This window comes from Petaurus breviceps, unplaced genomic scaffold, assembly GCF_028583685.1.
Source record: "Petaurus breviceps papuanus isolate PSGF00001 unplaced genomic scaffold, PetGlider_PUasm1.0 176, whole genome shotgun sequence".
NCBI lineage: Eukaryota > Metazoa > Chordata > Mammalia > Diprotodontia > Petauridae > Petaurus > Petaurus breviceps.
Window position 1 is genome coordinate 2,307,187 of NW_027185771.1, and position 12,220 is coordinate 2,319,406.

Consider the following 12,220-nt stretch of genomic DNA (forward strand, 5'->3'; position numbering starts at 1 on the left):
GGAAGATGAGTCTGTATTGTAAAGTTTTGTATGTAGATACAAAAATTCAGATAGAGGGGCGGCCAGGTAGCACAGCGAGTAAGAGCACTGGCTCCACTGTCGGGATGACTTGTGGATGGAATCCGAGCTCAGACACTTAGCACTCACCCAGAAATACCTGGCCATGTAACCTTGAGCAAGTTACTTAACCCCAATTGCTTAGGGACTGCCAGGTGGCTTGGCGAGTAAGAGCACCGGCTCCAGTGTCAGGATGACCTGGGGTTCAAATCCAGGCTCAGATACTTAGCACCACACCCAGAAATAACTGGCTGTGTAACCTTGAGCAAGTTACTTAACCCTGATTGCTTTAAAAAAAAAAAAAAAAAAGAAAAATTCTGATAGAGAAGGCATGGTTAGACAGAGTATGAGAAATAGGAGGAAAGGATTAAGGAGCATTATACACTATGTAATACATTTATATTGCATAGTATGTATATGGAGTTATGCAATATGTTATGAGTTATATAGTATGTATTGTAGTTATACATACTATATAACTCCATAAGAGGTCAGATCACTACAATAATGTCTCCAGCAGCACTCTGTAGCCCAGGACCAATAAAGAAACCATATGATGGGGATTAAAATAATGAGTTTGGCAAAAGGTCAGGAAGGTGAGGAAGTCTGAGGTCCCAGAGAAGGAACACTGGGTAACTGAGTCTGACTTCCAGCATAACCAGAAGCAAGCTAATGAACTGGATTAAATTGGAGGACCTGAACAATTGAAAGCACCAGTAATAGGCATAAGGAATGTTTGGTGGGTGGGTAAGGAGTGGAAAAGCCAGTGAGACAGGAAGTTGTATTTGGAAAGGAAGAAAACTGAGTCAGAAATTTCAGCTATGGAGAAGGGCCTTGTATAGCCAAGATGGTTCATGGATGACGTATGGGTTGGAGGTCTTCAAGGTTAAGAAGGACAAGGAATCATCAAGTCAAGGAGTAGGAAGAATTGTTGACATGAAAGTTGGAAATTTGTGAGGATGAGCATGGGAGAAACATTTGGAAAAAAGAAGCACATGAACTAGATCTTAAATTCATTAAAAAAAACTTAGAAATGGACATTGGGGAAAGGAATAAAACAGTGGGGAGAGCTATAGATGAGTGGTAGGAATATGTTTTTACTAGCAGCACGGGATAGAGGACTCGGAATGAGGACGACCTAGGTATAAATTCCACATCCAACATTTACTAGCTAGATGACTGTGGACAAGTCACTCAATCTCCCTGAGTCTCTGTTTTCTTATCTGTAAAATGAAGGAGCTAAACCCAATGATCTCCAAGCTCTCTTCCAACTCAAAGGCAATGATCCTATGATCTATTAGTTCTGTGAAACTTGTTACCTAAAAGAAGTTGCATGCCCTATGGCATAATGACATGTATATACAGCCCTTCAAAGTTAACAAGGCTACCATACATTATGATATCTAATTCTCCAAAAAAAAAAAATCCTATGAGGTAAATACTACATGTTTTACCATTCATACCTTACCAGTAAGGAAGATAAGGTCTGGAAGAGTTAAATGACTTGCCGACAGTCACAAAGCTGGAAGGTGTTGGATTTAAACCTTCTCCTGACTCCTTTTCCCATGATCCCCTGCTGCCTTTTGGAACCTGTCTGGATTCTGGCTATGTCGTAAATAACTATAATCTGCTGTGTTTGGTTTTATTTCATTTGATCTGCTGGTTCAAGTTTAGGGGGCTACATGTTTCATTGCCCCCTCCCCAGCACGGCTATATCACTATGCTACAGCACCAATTATTGAGAAAATGAAAAGGAGATTTTAATTTTACTTTTAAGAAATTATTTCTTTGTGTGTGATTTAGGTCTGTCAGTGCATGTCCTAAGCACCCAAATGGGCCGACTAAAATATATCAAGTGTCATGGGAAGAACACGTGAGTTGGTATGTAAGAGTTATATTAATCAGCCAAGAGGGTGACTCTCTGAAAATACAGCAACGGAGGTTGTATTCACTTCCTTTTATACATTTTCTGTCTGAACAACATCTGTTGTTCTCATTTGTCAGGTTTTTTTTTCTTTTTTAACATTCTTCTTAATATAGGGCCTTTATTTGGCTCTCCCAAAGGAATACTAGCAATTTCTTGTAGCAGGAGAAGAAATTTCTGTCAATTCTGTATAATGACCCAAACAGAGAGATTGTACTGTTTAATTGAAGCTGTGTGGATTGGAATGTGATGTATATTAAGCTCTGCTCGTAGCAAAAAAGAAAGCAGTAGGTGGGTATTCATGTGGGTAGCACGAAAAGAGAACCAAGGCAATTTGGGCCTTTCTATTTGCTTTATTTATCTGAAGCTCACTCAATCCACAAGGGATTCTCTCCATACCTCTGCAAAAGCCAGAGGTGATGCTGATGGGGGATGGAGGGAGGTGTAGAACAATGAAAAAATGTCTAAAAGCTAAGTGCATAAAAGCCTTGAGTTTATAGATTAGAACAATTTTATCAACCCACAACAATTTCAACTACCTTACCATCACTTCCCACGGTCTTAACAAAAGAATCATCCAAGAAAGAAATTGTAACCACAGGACATATTGTACCAATGTGATTGATGACATATTTTTAAAATTTTGGCCTGAATCAAATTCCTTCCAACCTCTACCTATAGCTTATTCTAGAGCAAAAGTTGGGACCACAAAGACCTTGTCAGCTCAGATTCTATGGTGCTTTCCCTGGGTGGAGGAGAAACAGAAAAAGGCTTCATTTGGAACACCATGGCTGAGCAAAAAGGAAGTCAAAGAATCAGCAAGCAGAAGTTAGTGGTTAAAGAGACAAGTTTTGAAACTGATAGCACCAAGAAGTAGTACTACTAAGGTCAGTAGCTGGGGATTACAATTATCAAGATTATCAAGAGGTAAATGACATAATTAAGGTTCAGGTCCAGCCCCTCATTGTAATATTTATTCTCCAGTTAATTGTTAACCAATCAGAATTGATTGCCACCCATGGGAACTCCCTTCTTCCACTGGGCATATAAGCTCATGAGCCCCATCCCCTCCATGATTGTCTTTGGTCTAAGAAGAGAGACAGTCAAATGACCATCCTTTTATTAATAAACATGCTGGCATTATTAATAAAATGATTAAGTTTCCCAGAAATTATGTCCCTTGAACTGTTTTAAACATCACAACTTGGACCCAAAAAAATTAACTTAAGGATAGATTAAGAACAATAGTCAATTGGGAATAGATAGATTTAGAATACAGTCAGCTTAATATGAATCAATTGTATGATATGGCAGTCAAAAATCTAATATTATCCTATCCTAGAGAACCACAGTGTTCAGAAATGATGGAAGTAAGGGTCCTATTATCTTCTGCCTTTATAAGAACACACGTGGAATCTTGTGTTCAGTTATTAATATGCCACATTTCACAAAGGATGTTGATAAAGTGGAGAGTGTCCAAAGAAAAACAAATGGGGCAAAAAAAAAAAAAAACTTGAATTGAAGTCAGGAAGACCTGAGTTCAAATTCTGCTTCATGCATTTACAACTGTGTGACTCGGGATAAGTTACTTATTTGTAAAACGGGGTTAATCATAGTACCTGCCTCACAGGGTTGTTGTGGGATCAAATTAGATAATGCATGTAGAGAACTTTGCAAACCTAAGAGTGCTACATTAATGCTAACTACTGTATCATGTTGAACCTATAGAAGAGAAAATTCATGGCAACTTAATAGGGAAAGGAACAGCTAATTAAGGAAACAGCATCTGCAAACAAGCTGTAGATTTGGGGACACAACTTAAAATATAAGGGTAGCAAGGATGATTAGGAGAACCTTTGTTCATTTTAACAGGTAACTTGATGGGCCACAGACCCTTGTTTTATGGGAGCACCTTCTACGGAGTTAGGCATGCACCTTTCCCCCTTTCTGATACTTAGACCCAGAGAACTCCCCACATAAGTCTCCAGGGACTATGCTGCCTGCCTAGAAGATGTTTGGCACCTGAGTCAAGAGCTGCTCTTAGAGAAACCTGCACTCTCTTCGAAGGGACTGAACCACCAAGTGGCTGCCACTTCTCAGTCCTATCTCTCCCACTTCCTCCTCCCTTGTGCTTTTATGGATCATGGATCATGCTCCCAGGAATAAAACCACAGGTGCTTGCCCTGGACAGTCTGAGACTGGGACTGCTAGTCTATATAAAAACCTAAAAGCCTGTTGTATTTGTTACAGTCTGAGACTTCTAGTCTTTTAAGTGTTTAGCAAACACTATAGTTTTTTTTAAGCTTTTTATATTTGTGTCACTTCAATGCTAAATCAATTGAGTACTCTGACAAGAGCGAGGAACAATTGGACCTACACCTCCTAACCCCACCTGCCTTGTGCTGCCTTTCTGTTTCCTCTTCTGGGCACAGGTTAGTGACTATTGATCTGGAGAAACAGATATTTCCAGCCTTGGGGGTTTCCTAACTGGTAATCTTTAGTTGGAGAGCTTCTGAATTCAACAGCTAGGAAACAGCTGCCCCAAGGCAGAAGATTTCTATAACACACTTTTCAGAGGAAAAGAGGACCCCACCCCCCAGAAACTGAGGATCCTTTCTTTAAAGGACTAAAACAATGCTATGACTGAGCAGAAGACCTGGACCTTGTCAACCTTCCATGATAATTACACTGAGTTGTTTGGAGAGGGTAGGTCCAAGATGAATGCAAAATAAGTCTTCAGCTGTTCCGCAAAACAGCTGGTCTACAAGGAGGAGTTAAATAAGACTCTTAACAGAGGGTCTAGGGGTGAAATTGACTGTTCTTATTTTTTAAGAGAAGAAAGAAAAAAGGAATAGAGAACATACTAAGAAAAAAAGGAGGAATGGGAGGGAAAACTTTCTGGTGGAGAAGTGTAGGGGTCATTAGTATAATGGTTGAAATGGTCTATATGATTGTTTTGTGTTTTCTGTGTTTGTTCATATATTCCTGTAATTCTTTGAGTTTTATGCATTTGTAATGAGAGTTTGGTGCTTACCCAGACATCTAAGATGGCAGCATCCATGCAGAAGGTGCTGAGGGAAAACTTGCTTCTATGAAACTGGAGGACTGGTGCATGTGTGGGCATTCTTCACTGGCCTACCAGAGAGTTACAAGCAGCCTTTTTCCACTGGATGCATAACCAGAACTGTCAGTGACTTGGAAACATGCCTGACTCAGTCACGAACACAAAAAGAAAAAAAAAAACCCTACCCAACCAGCAACATCACATCCCACCCCGCCTCCATTACTGAGTCAGGCAAGTTTTAAACACACTGAAATTTTAAAGTTTCAACCATGTAGCCAATGTGGAAAAGATTCATTTGGATGCATCTCATACCCAATCTTCAAGGGTTTTTCCTTCGTTTCTTTTTTTAAATGTCTTCCTTCATTTCTTTTAGGTATTAATGTAGTCCTTAGAAAATATTTTTCCCCCTTTGAGTCTCTATATGGAAGTATATTTGCAATAATGTTTTTTTTGTGGTCTCCTTTGATTTATCTACCTTTCCATCTTTAGTTCCTAAATTGGCTTTGTGCTTTGTGCCAGGGCCCGCCTCTACTTCCTGCTGTGTTTTTTTTTGTGTGGGATGGTTGGCCCTTACTGTTTTTTTCTTGGATCTTTTGCATTTTTACATTGATCTCCATCTCCTGAGGTTTTACCCTTCATCACCCCTGGATATTTGAGGTTCAGAGCACTGGATGTTCAGGGATCTCCCTGGTTTTCCTGTTAGAATGTTAGGGATCTCAGAGCCCCTAGGCCTGGCCTGTCTGGGTCTGAGTGCCATGGCACCATGCTGATGCCCTGCTACTACTGGCTGCTCTCTGAGGCTTCCAAGATCACCTTCCTGGGGATTTCTGACCACTCTAAGGCTTTCTTAGGGATGACTTCTGCTCTTGCTGCTTCCAAACACAGAGCATTGTAGTTACATGTGTCCTGGTCTGCCACTGGTCAACCAGGGCTTTCTCCCTACACTGGTATTGTCTTTCCCGGTTGGAGAGTCAGTCTGACTTTTTAGGTAGCTCTGGAAAGAAAGAAGTCACTTGCTGTAGCTTCTCATTAGATTTCTTTAACATCACTCAGTCTGGTGCCAACTTCAGAGTTTTGTTTGAGTATGTATATGGGAGCTAGGTGGCCTACCTTTTGCTCAGGTGCCATCTTGGATAGAAGTCCCTTAGATACTTACTAGCTGTTGACCCTGAGCAAATCACTTAACTTTTCTCAGCCTCAGAATCCTCATCTGTGTAAAATGGAGATAATAATAACATTTACCTCAAAGGGTTGTTTTGAAGATCAAATGAGACAAGGTATACACAACACTTTGCAGATTTTAAAGCATTATATATGTGCTATTTTTATTATTATTATTACTACTACTACTAATGGGTTTATCCCTTCATGTTTACTATTATGATTATTGTTACTTCCTCTCCTCCCCTCCTTCCTTTCTTCTTTCCTTCCTTCCTTTCTCCCTCTTTGTGATTCACTTTGTATGTTATAATTTGTTTGCTTACGACTAATCCTTAGTTCTTACCCTGCCTCTTAAACTTTCCTCCCTCCTTTCCCTATCCCTGCCTAGTTTCCGGTTAAACTTAATATAACCTATTTTCTCTTCTCTCTCTCTCTCTCTCTCTCTCTCTCTCTCTCTCTCTCTCTCTCTCTCTCTCTCTCTCTCTCTCTCTCTCTCTCTCTTATTTGATTCATTTTTATCTGGTTCAGATGAAAGTGAGGTTCAGATGATGCCTGTTCCTCCATCCCTTCCTTCATGTTTGTATACTCTTCATCTTGCATATCCCAATTATGTGAGATAGTAAGTTCCCTCCCATTTCTCCTTTTTTTCTTAGTATGTTCTCTATTCCTTTTTCGTCAATTTCACCCCTAGACCCTCTGTTAAGAGTCTTATTTAACTCCTCCTTGTAGACATTAAGGTTCTGAAGGAACACTTGTTTTGTTTTTCCTATTAGGCTCATCTTCCTTTAGCTCCTTCCAAATTCTTTCCAGCATTCTCTTAACTTCTATGTTTTCATTTTAAATCTTATACTCAGCTGTGACCTTCTGCAAAACTGTGGATCTGATCACTTTCCCTCTAAGTTTTTCCTCAGTTCATGGTATCAGGGGACAGACTCCTCCATCCAGGTGCTCAGTGACCTTTACCTTTGCAAGGCCTCCCAGGGCAGAGTCCATTTCAGACCCATCTTCCCTGGGTGCCTCAATCCAAACCTAGGATTGTTCCCTCCCTCCTATCAAAGTTTGCCCAAGTTATCCTACTCTCAACAAGTTTCCTGCAAAAATTTTCTGCACTAAGATAATCTGATAAATTAATTCACACTGAAGTGTTAAAAGCTGATATTGTAAGGACAATAAATAAGAGGAATTCAGAGAAAAATGAAAAGACTTATATGGGCTGATACAAAATCAAGTAGTAAGCAGAACCAGGAAACCAATATACACAATGGCTATAGTACTATAATGTAAACAAAAAAATTATAAAAGTAAACTTCAATTAATCATAATGGCCAGTCTTAGGCCCTGAGAGTTTGTTTTGAAACAATTCTATAGAAAAGTGGGGGTCCAGGGATGTGAACTATGATATACCTAGGCTATATAGCTTCGGTTTTACTTAAATATTTTCTTTTATTACAATAAAGTGTTAAATGGGGACAGTGCCAGGTAAGAGAATATGAGTATGGTATAAAAACAAAAGAAAATAATAAGATTTTTTTTAATCTTAAAATCTGATAATTAGTGTGTGTTCACTGTTAGAGGGTAACTACATTTTAGCAAAAGATTCTTAAAGACTGACAATGCCTTACTCTGAAGCGAATGTTAAAATTTCAAGTGCTAAGGAAGTCTGGAGATGCTTTAGGGCAAAATTGCCTTCCCCTTAAAATCACATCATATCAATGACTCTCTATTCCATTTACTATAAGGTTTCCCTTATACAGAATCTTCTAGGGTCATCTTTAAGGAAATTCTACACCAACACTGGATAACCTAAACATCCCAACATATCAACTATTAAAATAAAATAACTTTTTAAAAATTTTTAATTAGAAATTTTCTGAAAATTCCTCAGCATTTGGATTTGAACAGTTGAGTCAAAAGGAACGACCGCCCCACACAAAGATTACATCCTGATCCTATATTAATAACACACTAGGCTCTGAAACAAAATATGAGAAAGAAAATGAGACAGAAGAGAAGAGAAAAGAAAAGAAGAGAAGGGGAGGGAAGGGGAGGGGAGGGAGTGATCTATGCACATGGACCCTTACCAACAAGAATATTGCAACGTCCCCTGCTGTTCAGATAGAGATTCTTCAAATTGAATTAACACTTGTTCATATTTGTTTTCTCACTTTTTTAATGCAGTGCCTGTGATCTCCTTTTGTGCTAACCCTAAAGCGTCTATAGAAAAAATAACTTGGAAATGCCTTCCTAAGGCAATGAACAGATTAAGTAACATGTAGCTCAAAGTCCACTTGCATAAGATTCTCCTCATTGGTAGGGATTGATCACTCAGAGCTCTAGGACTGGATGAGGGGTGAAGATGGTGAGAATGTGAGAGAAGAGAGATGTTAGCCTTCTGACTTCTAGCTTCTAAGGAAAATGAAAGAGAAGACATATGACTGAGATGGTAGCTCCTCTACATGTCTTCTTCCCATGGTTGCTCTCCTTTCAAGGACCTGAAGAGAGTCTGGAACCCTGAGTCTTCTCTCTCAAGCTGTTTGTCATAGCATCTCTATTCTCACAAGCTTTCACTAACTCCAAATCCTCACGCAGGCTTGGGGCAGTGAGTAATCAATCCCCACCAAGGAGGATAGTCATATGCAAATAGACTTTGAAGCACACATTACCTTTTGTTAAGTTAAAAAGCTATAGAAAACCATCGAGAAAAAAAATCTCTTGGCCAAAACTTCCCCACATCCCACACATATAACTGTGTCCCAAACTCCACGTCCCCTATTATTTGAAATTGAAACAAAAACTTCTATCTCCTGCGCATGTTAGACTTTCACATTTTATAGCTCAATCCAATATTATGAAGTTGATATCCCCTCCTCTTCTCCTTCTTCCCTTCATAGCACCTCCTCCCCCTCTCCCTTTGGCTCCCCTCCTCCCTTCTTCCCTCCCCTGTCACTTTCTCCTCCTCCTTTTCCTCTTCTCCTCCCCTCTCCTTCTCTCTTCTCCTTCCATATTCTACTCTTCTCTTCTTCCCTCCCTTTTCCCCTCCTCTCCCCTCTACTTTCTCCTTCCTCTCCCTTGCCTCCTCTTCTGTTCTCTCCTCTCCTCTCTTCTCCTTTCTCACAACTTGCCATATCTTAGGCCATATCCATGAAAACTGATTTCATTATTTGCAGAGAAAATTAATACCTGAATGATGGTGACAAGTGTTTTGGTTTAACTTCACCCTCTCTGATGTAGAATCGCTGTTCCTCCACTGCAATCCCCAAGGAGAAGACAACTGTTTACACAGGGTGGTCCTCTCAAAGCAGGCCTCTTGGAAGGCACAGAGAATTAGTGAGGCATTTTTAAATTAGTCTGCTCTGTCTTATTTTTAGATCATTTTTAATGGATCCACTTAGAGCTGCCCACACTCAGATTTATAAGGGCCACCAGAAATTTAGGATGTTTTCAAATACCAGCTTTAATAATGCATGCCTCCAGATGCAAAGGGTTCTGCTCTTCTTTGGAAATTTAAAACCTGCAGGACAGTGCTGAAGGTCTCTAGACACAGGCCTGAAAGTGAACCTCAGACACCTGACAGGGAATTCCTTTTAGAGAATGGCTTGCTGTCACAACAAGATTCTCCTTAATTGACATGAAGAATATATGTTACACATAAAAGACTATAAGTACTATTGTTATAAGTACTATAAATGCATAGAGTACACTCCTCTAACCAAAAATAAAAGAAATTAGAGACTAAGGCATCACATTACAAAAATAATCTTTGTTTTATAAAAGGTTCCTTTAAATTATAAATTCATAGGAGTCCAGATTTAGAGCTGAAATGGACCTGGTGAGTATGTAATCCAAACCCCACATTTTACAAATGAAGAAACTGAGGCCTAGAGAGAGTAAGTGATTTGCCCAAGACCACTCAGGTACAGCAATGCCAGTATTTAAACCCAGATTCCCAGAATCTAAATGCAATACTCTATCCTTATTGTCACATTGCTTTCCTTTCCTCTTTGACAAATAAAATAGGGAGAAACAGATAGACAGACAGACAGAGAGACAAGAGAGAGAGAAATACACATACATGCACACATACAAACATATATGTAACCCCTGTCCCAAAGACCATTGATAGGGGACTCTCCTTATTGGCAGGGATGAAGGCCCTGTCTTGTGAGAGGAACAAGGTGGGGTTGGGCAGAAGGGAGAATGTTTCAGTTCTCAGTCCCTTTAGGGACTCTCCAAGGCAGTGTCCTTAGAGATTCTTCAGGGTCAGTCCCTTTTGGATGCTTCAAGCTTTGAGTCTTCAAGGCTCTCCAAACACTTCGGATTCTTCTGACTTCTAGCTTACAGAGAGAAGCTAGAAGAGGTCAACCCCACTTTAGTTTGCTGAAGGAAAAGACTTTTAGAAGGCAAGAGAGGGCGGCTAGGTGTCGCAGTGAATAGAGCAATGGTCCAGGAGTCAGAAGGACCTGAGTTCAAATCCAGCCTCAGGTACTTAACACAAAAAACTATCCATGTTACCTTGGGCAAGTCACTTAACCCCAATTGTCCCTCCAAAAATAAAAAAAGAGAGAAGGCAAGAGAGGAGTGAGTAGTCTCCATCTTATCCCTATTCCCTTCTCTCTACTCTAGAGACTTTAAGGAGATTTCCCCTTGGGAGAGATCTGAGACACTTTCTTGGTTGAGTTATCTCTTTCCCAAAGGGAGAGCTCATTCACTCTGTATAATCTGATCTATATTCTCCTATGCATACCATCTCTGATTTCTGTTTGGCTATGATTTGGATAAATGGGTTGCTTTTCTGTTCATGTGTTTATTGTGGAACCGGTATTTGGTAGGAAAGAAATCAAGCCTTGGATATGGAGCTTGGGGTCCTACTTGCCACCCCACTAAAATGACAAAGTGAATCGCATGCCCTAGAGGTCATCTTATTTTACAAATGAGGGAACTGAAGCTTACAAGGTTTAAGTGACTTGCAAAAGTTCCCATAGGTAATAAATGTCAGGGTCAAGATTTGAAACTCGGTCTTCCTGACTCCAAGTCCAGCACTCTCTCTATTCACTATATACTATTCTATAGCTCAAATGAGCTTTATAATCATAAAGGACCATATAGTAAGCTATTATTAGTAGTTCATAACATAAGACCCAAAGCCTATTGGTATGGGGCTCTTTTCTCATTTGGTGGAAAGCAAAGCCCCAAGCATCTGAGCAGCATAGGGCAGAATTGGGGACAGTGGGAGAATAGAGAAATCTGGTCTCTTCAGTCTCTTCGGGTTCATCTATCATCCAGCTTTGAGAGAGAAGACAGATTATTCCAATCTGTCTTCAAATCACTGAAGGAAGAGGGAGATTCTGGGAAGAAGGTGATGACATGAAAAGACCTGGCAGTCTCCATCATGTCCCTATCCTCGGCTTGCTATACTAGAGATCAGGGAATTTTTTCCACTGGGTGAGAACTGGGACTCTCTCTTGGCTAAACTGAGATATCTCACTCCCAATAAGAGAACTCCTTCAATCTGTATTATTTGTCTGGCATATATTCTCATATGTTTACTTTCTCTGATTTCTGTTTTGCTATATACTTGGATAAACGCTGGCTATTTGCTATTTGTGTTCATTGTGGAACTAGTATTTTATGGGAAGGGAGTCAAGCCTTGTATATAAAGCTTTGTTGTTGTTATTGTACAATCATTCAGTCATTCAATAATGCCTGTCTCTTTGTGACCCTGTGGACCATACTGTCCATGGGATTTTCTTAACAAAGACACTGGAGTGGTTTGCCATTTCCTCCTCCAGTGGATTAAGGCAAACGGAGGTTAAGTGACTTGCCCAGGGTCACACAGCTAGTAAGTATCTGAGGGTGGATTTGAACTCTGGTCTTCCTGATTCCAAGCACATTGCTCTATCCACTGAGCCACCTCACTGCCCCCTATACAAAATTTTTTTTTCAGTTGTTTCAGTCATGTCCAACTCATCATGACCCAATTTGGAGTTTTCTTGACAAAGACAACAGAGTGATTT

At 40.0% G+C, this 12,220-nt stretch overlaps 1 long non-coding RNA gene across 1 annotated transcript in view; it reads right to left on the reverse strand.

Moving 5' to 3' along the window:
* LOC138159258 (uncharacterized) overlaps window positions 1-9,492 on the reverse strand; it is a 1,259,001-nt gene extending 1,249,509 nt beyond the window's left edge. Inside the window, exon 1 of the long non-coding RNA XR_011167854.1 lies at window positions 9,387-9,492. This is a non-coding gene — a long non-coding RNA (uncharacterized lncRNA). The remainder of the gene's footprint in view (window positions 1-9,386) is intronic.
* Window positions 9,493-12,220: the final 2,728 nt, after the last annotated feature.